This window comes from Coregonus clupeaformis, chromosome 30 (genome assembly GCF_020615455.1).
Source record: "Coregonus clupeaformis isolate EN_2021a chromosome 30, ASM2061545v1, whole genome shotgun sequence".
NCBI classification, from domain to species: domain Eukaryota; kingdom Metazoa; phylum Chordata; class Actinopteri; order Salmoniformes; family Salmonidae; genus Coregonus; species Coregonus clupeaformis.
The window spans coordinates 47659221-47666519 of NC_059221.1; positions in this window are offsets into that span (position 1 = coordinate 47659221).

Here is a 7299-nt window from a genome sequence, read left to right on the forward strand (position 1 = left end):
AGATCTTCCATGCAGCCCCAGACCGAGGGTGATTGACCGTCATCTTGAACTTCTTCCATTTTCTAATAATTGCGCCAACAGTTGTTGCCTTCTCACCAAGCTGCTTGCCTATTGTCCTGTAGCCCATCCCAGCCTTGTGCAGTTCTACAATTTTATCCCTGATGTCCTTACACAGCTCTCTGGTCTTGGCCATTGTGGAGAGGTTGGAGTCTGTTTGATTGAGTGTGTGGACAGGTGTCTTTTATACAGGTAACGAGTTCAAACAGGTGCAGTTAATACAGGTAATGAGTGGAGAACAGGAGGGCTTCTTAAAGAAAAACTAACAGGTCTGTGAGAGCCGGAATTCTTACTGGTTGGTAGGTGATCAAATACTTATGTCATGCAATAAAATTTACTTTTATAATGATTTACTTAAAAATCATACAATGTGATTTTCTGGATTTTTGTTTTAGATTCTGTCTCTCACAGTTGAAGTGTACCTATGATAAAAATTACAGACCTCTACATGCTTTGTAAGTAGGAAAACCTGTAATATCGGCAGTGTATCAAATACTTGTTCTCCCCACTGTAGTGTTGTAACAATGTGCAAATAGTTAAAGTACAAATGGGAAAATAAATAAACATAAATATGGGTTGTATTTACAATTGTGTTTGTTCTTCACTGGTTGCCCTTTTCTTGTGGCAACAGGTCACAAATCTTGCAGCTGTGATGGCACACTGTGGTTTTTCACCCAGTAGATAAGGGAGTTTATCAAAATTGGGTTTGTTTTCGAATTCTTTGTGGATCGCTGTAATCTGAGGGAAATATGTGTCTCTAATATGGTCGTACATTTGGCAGGAGGTTAGGATGTGCAGCTCAGTTTCCACCTCATTTTGTGGGCGGTGTGCACATAGCCTGTCTTCTCTTGAGAGCCAGGTCTGCCTACGGCGGCCTTTCTCAATAGCAAGGCTATGCTCACTGAGTCTGTACATCAAAGCTTTCCTTAAGTTTTGGTCAGTCACAGTGGTCAGGTATTCTGCCACTGTGTACTCTCATTTTAGGGCCAAATAGCATTCTAGTTTGCTCAGTTTTTTTGTTTGTTCTTTCCAATGTGTCAAGTAATTCTCTTTTTGTTTTCTCATGATTTGGTTGGGTCTAATTGTGTTGTTGTTGTTGTTGTCCTGGAGCTCTGTGGGGTCTGTTTGTGTTGGTGAACAGAGCCCCAGGACCAGCTTACTTAGGGGACTCTTCTCCAAGTTCATCTCTCTGTAGGTGATGGCTTTGTTATGGAAGGTTTGGGAATCGCTTCCTTTTGAGTGGTTATAGAATTTAATGGCTCTTTTCTGGATTTTGATAATTAGCGGGTATTGGCCTACTTCTGCTCTGCATGCATTATTTGGTGTTTTACGTTGTACACGGAGGATGTTTTTGCAGAATTCTGCATGCAGAGTCTCAATTTGGTGTTTGTCCCATTTTGTGAATTCTTGGTTGGTGAGCGGACCCCAGACCCAGATCTCTCTCTCTCTCTCTCTCTCTCTCTCTCTATCCTACTCTTTCTCCGTATCTTTCTCTCTCTCTCACCATATCTCTCATTCCCTAGCTCTGCTGCTTCTCCTTCTCTTGTTCCCTCTCTCCTCCTCTTCCCGCATTGTTTCCCTTCCCCCATTCCCCAGAGCGAGGGGTGAGTTTGGGGTATACGATGCAGCACAGATTTGTTTGTCTTTGTTTATGGCCTCTGGCGATACAGAGAGCGAATAGGGGAGAGGAGAGGAGTAGAGAGTTCCTCTCTGTATCTCTACGGAGAAACACACTCCACTCCTTCAGGTTTAATCATAGACTAGCTAATGAATGCATGAACTTCCATTGATTAACTCTACAAATACACTGATACCCAGCAGATCATCCAGCTAGGAAGGACACCTGTAGCAAGAGCATGTCGTCTCCCCTGAACGTCACTCATTACTGCTGGCTAGTGGCTACACATGTGTGGCTCAATCCACCCCCTCCTCCATCAAGTGTGTGAATAATATATTCTGTAGAGTACTGTATATGTAGCCTGTGGATGGAGGGGTATTGGGGGGCTTAGTGAATGAGGAGTGAATCACCCAGAGAGCAGAGGAGAGAACACAGATGGTGAGGAGAAGCAGAGAAGCAGGCATCAGCTGGGTTTGGAGCACAACCCTGGTTCCTTGAGTGCCATCTCTGCTCTGCGGAAGCTGAACCTCGGCAAGACGGAGCTGCTCTTCCTCCCGGGGAAGGACTGCCCGTTCCATGATCTCGCCATCACGGTTGACAACTCCGTTGTGTCCTCCTCCCAGAGTGCGAAGAGCCTTGGCGTGACCCTGGACAACACCCTGTCGTTCTCCGCTAACATCAAGGCGGTGACCCGATCCTGTAGGTTCATGCTCTACAACATTCGGAGAGTACGACCCTGCCTTACACAGGAAGCGGCACAGGTCCTAATCCAGGCACTTGTCATCTCCCGTCTGGATTACTGCAACTCGCTGTTGGCTGGGCTCCCTGCCTGTGCCATTAAACCCCTACAACTCATCCAGAATGCCGCAGCCCGTCTGGTGTTCAACCTTCCCAAGTTCTCTCACGTCACCCCGCTCCTCCGCACACTCCAATGGCTTCCAGTTGAAGCTCGCATCTGCTACAAGTCCATGGTGCTTGCCTACGGAGCTGTGAGGGGAACGGCACCTCCGTACCTTCAGGCTCTGATCAGTCCCTACACCCAAACGAGGGCACTGCGTTCATCCACCTCTGGCCTGCTGGCTCCCTACCTCTGCGGAAGCATAGTTCCCGCTCAGCCCAGTCAAAACTGTTCGCTGCTCTGGCACCCCAATGGTGGAACAAGCTCCCTCACGACGCCAGGACAGCGGAGTCACTCACCACCTTCCGGAGACATTTGAAACCCCACCTCTTTAAGGAATACCTGGGATAGGATAAAGTAATCCTTCTACCCCCCCCCCCCCCCCAAAAAAAAAAGAAGAAAAAAAAACATTGTAAAGTGGTTATCCCACTGGCTATAAGGTGAATGCACCTATTTGTAAGTCGCTCTGGATAAGAGCGTCTGCTAAATGACGTAAATGTAAATGTAAATGTAAGAGGAGCCAGGAGGGCTTCTCCCTCTCTCTCTCTGTTACTCCCCACTTCTCTCTCGCTTCCCCACTTTCTAGTTCTCTCTCTCTCTCTCTCTCTCTCTCTCTCTCTCTCTCTCTCTCTCTCTCTCTCTCTCTCTCTCTCTCTCTCTCTCTCTCTCTCTCTCTCTCTCTCTCTCTCTCTCTCTCTCACTCTGTCTCTCACCCAGGATTCCCAAACTGACGGCCTGCAGGCCGAATTTGGCCCACAGGTGATTTTATTGCCCCCCCCACCCACACGTTTTTTAAGCAAGAAATTAATAAAAAATAAATAATAAATGCATGGGGGCATTGTCATGCTGAAACAGGAAAGGGCCTTCTCCAAACTGTTGCCACAAAGTTGGAAGCACAGAATCATGTAGAATGTCATTGTATGCTGTAGCGTTAAGATTTCCCTGAAATGGAACTAAGGGGCCTAGCCCAAACCATGAAAAACAGCCCCAGACCATTATTCCTCCTCCACCAAACTTTACAGTTGCCACTATGCATTTGGGTAGGTAGCGTTCTCCTGGCATCCACCAAACCCAGATTAGTCCATCAGACTGCCAGATGGTGAAGCGTGATTCATCACTCCACTGCTCCAGAGTCCAATGGTGGCGAGCTTTACACCATTCCAGCCGACGCTTGGCATTGCGCATGGTGATCTTAGGCTTGTGTGCAGCTGCTCGGCCATGGAAACCCATTTCTTGAAGCTCTCGACGAACAGTTATTGTGCTGATGTTGCTTCCAGAGGCAGTTTGGAACTCGGTAGTGAGTGTTGCAACCGAGGACAGACAATTTTCAGTACTCGCCGGTCCCGTTCTGTGAGCTTGTGTGGCCTACCACTTCGCGGCTGAGCCGTTGTTGCTCCTAGATATTTCCACTTCACAATAACAGCACTTACAGTTGACCGGGGCAGCTCTAGCAGGCCAGAAATTTGACAAACTGTCTTGTTGGAAAGGTGGCATCATATGACAGTGCCACGTTGAAAGTCGCTGAGCTCTTCGGTAAGGCCATTCTACTGCCAATGTTTGTCTATGGAGATTGCATGGCTGTGTGCTCGATTTTATACACCTGCCAGTAACAGGTGTGGCTGAAATAGCCGAATCCACAAATTTGAAGGGGTGTCCACATACCTTTGAATATATAGTATAATCTGTTCCAAATTATTCCCACGTATAATAGAGAGATATATGTGATTGTCTACAAAAGTAAGCAAGGTTTGAAGTTATTATGTTTTAGTCAAATATTATATATGTTTGCTGTCTGCAAATTATTTGTTTATTTTAGGTTTCGGACCTCTGACCATCCACTAAAGAAAGAAATCAGCCAGCGGCTGAATCTAGTTGATGATCCCTGCCATAGAGGTTAGGGGTTTGCTGGATGCTGGGAGCTGGTGTTTGTCCCAGGCTGGGTGTAAGCTCTCTGAAGGAATAAGCCTCTCTGCAGGTTCACCGGAGCCATTCTCTATGAGTGATGATGGTATCAGATCACACACAGCACACAGATGGTGCTGATGATAAACAGAAAAAGAATATGTCAAATCATGTAAACACATACAGTGTTAGTGATGCCTCAAAGCGTCAAGGGATTGTAGCTTAGGATAGAGACAGACCACCATTTAACTTCTCAATAGAAACATTATTCAGGATGTCAATGATAAGCAATGTTGGTGAGTGATAATAGCTATTTTAGTCAATAGTGATAAAGACATGTGCTGATCATGTTCCCAATAATAAAGAGTGATTCAAAGCATTGTATTACTATGAATTATGAAAAAGGAACTAGTATGATTTCCTTCTCTCTTACACAGAACATTGTGGTTATATTAGACCTCATCAGAACCAGTCTTTCTATATGGCTAAAGGGGTTGCTAGGCAACTCACAGCGCCAGGCAACCCACAGTCTGTAACCTTTTGTTCCCAGACAACAACATCAGACTACACCTTAGAGGTGTCTGGATCGAATCACTTAAATCACCACCTATTCCTTCTCTTTTACCAGTCTCCCTTCAGTGAGAAAGGTTGACTGTGTTTATTTAACCATGTGTGTGACACAAATGGGAAGTAGTGATATAAAGAACAGAAACTTGTCACAGCATGGAGTTTCCCTAGGTTCCTGAGTCTTCTAGAGAAGGCTGGGGGAACATGACAGAGAAGTGATATCATCCGGTCAACGATAACTTCTGACCACTATGAGTCAGAACTGTAACTTTGAAGCACAAAAAAATAAAATAATGATTTGCTAGGAACGGCGTCCTTTTCTCCTCTGATGACCTGCCTATGCTTTCCGAGACTGTCAAAAAGGGAGTCTCCAAAGATTTCCGGTCCTGTCTACTGACCGTTGTCTTAATTTAACATGAGTGTTACACTGCAAGGGCCCCTCACATATCAGAACTATCAGAGCTACATCTGCTGCTACCACCACCGGATACATTAACTGACATCAATATCAGATTGGGACTGATACTGAGGCTATTTATCCTAGCTTTAGGGAGAGGGAGCCTTGGGAATATGAACATTAGGGAAACGACGGTGCTGCTATCAGAGAGAGAAATCGCCTCTGACATGCTGACATTAAGTTAATGGGCGATGACTGAGATTCTGTTGAGTACAGAGGAAGGGATGTATGGAGGGAGGGAGAGAGGGTAGTGGTTATGATGGAGGTTTGTGGAGTACAGAGACAGGGATGGATGGAGGGAGGGATAGAGAGGTGGAGGGAGGAAGTGATATAGGGATGATGGTGGCGAGGATGGAGGTCTGTGCTTTAAAGTATTTCATCTAAGTCTCTCCCTCTAGAGATCTGCTTCAGGTGACTGACAAATCTATAACCATCTACAGTCACATACATCAATTTGATAGAAACTAAATAGCATCTATTGTACTAAATATGGACATACAAAGCTTAGCATACATGTATGAGCGTGTACAGTACAGCTGCATCATGTGTACATTCTTCTTGTTAAAGGGATACTTCGGGATTTTGGCAATGAGGCCCTTTATCTACTCCCCCAGAGTCAGATGAACTCGTGGATATATTTTTATGTCTCTGTGTCCAGTATGAAGGAAGTTAGAGGTAGTTTTGTGAGCCAACGCTAACTAGCGTTAGCGCAATGACTGGAAGTCTATGGGTATCTGCTAGCATGCTAAAAAATCCCGAAGTATCCCTTTAATGGAAAACTATTTCCTAACCCAAGGGTAGAAAAATACAATGTTCCTATTTTCTCCATGCGTTGTGTTAACTGTGATGGAGTCTGAATGGCCTAGTGTTTTCACTGTGTGCTGTTCTTATCAAACATCTATTATGCTGCGATTACAGCAGTGATTTCCTCTCAGCATTACTGTGAAACTGGATTGGGAAGCGGAACAATACCCCCACTGTCTCCATTAGAAATGTATTATTTAAAGATGTCTCGGCCAAGTTTTTATTTTTTTTATATAGAGTGTCATGGCTCTATATCTCACTGCAGGTGCATGAGACATGAACCCTATGGAGTGGATTGGAGACAGAGGGCCCTTATAGATTTATGTAATATGAACTCTCACCACACACATGCCTGCATGCACACACACCCACTGTTTGTTTGCTGTTGTATTTTTGCTGTTGCCAGTGTATTCTGTCTGTGTTGTTCATTTTGTCTTACATTGTTTCTTTTTTAAAATGTATCCCCCGTCCCAACAGGAGGCCTTCTGTCTCTTGCCGTCATTGTAAGAATTTGTTCTTTGTTGACTTGCCAGGTTGAAAAAATGTTTTTTTATATATATATATTTTTTAAAGTCTCTCCTGATTTGACAAGATATACAGAGATTTGGTGAGAGATTGCAGTCCTGTCAGGGTTGAGAATGATGTGTGACTATGTGTATAAACAACCATCTCTGGTATAACCCAACTGTTGTCCAAATGATTACGCCACTGTGGCATACCCACAGAGAATTGATGGAGAAATTCTAATCAAGAGTCATAATAGTATTTTTTTTTCGGGTGTAGATTTGTCATGTAAAAAAATGGGTTGGAAATACACTTGATCCCTGTTTCTGTCACGTTCGCTTACAGACGGGACAGACCAAGGCGCAGCGTGATATGCTTACATGTTTATTAAATATCAAACACAACGACAAAATAACAAACAAAACGAAACGTGAAGTCCAAGGCAACACAAGGCAACACAACGCAACACAACACAACACAACACAACACGGA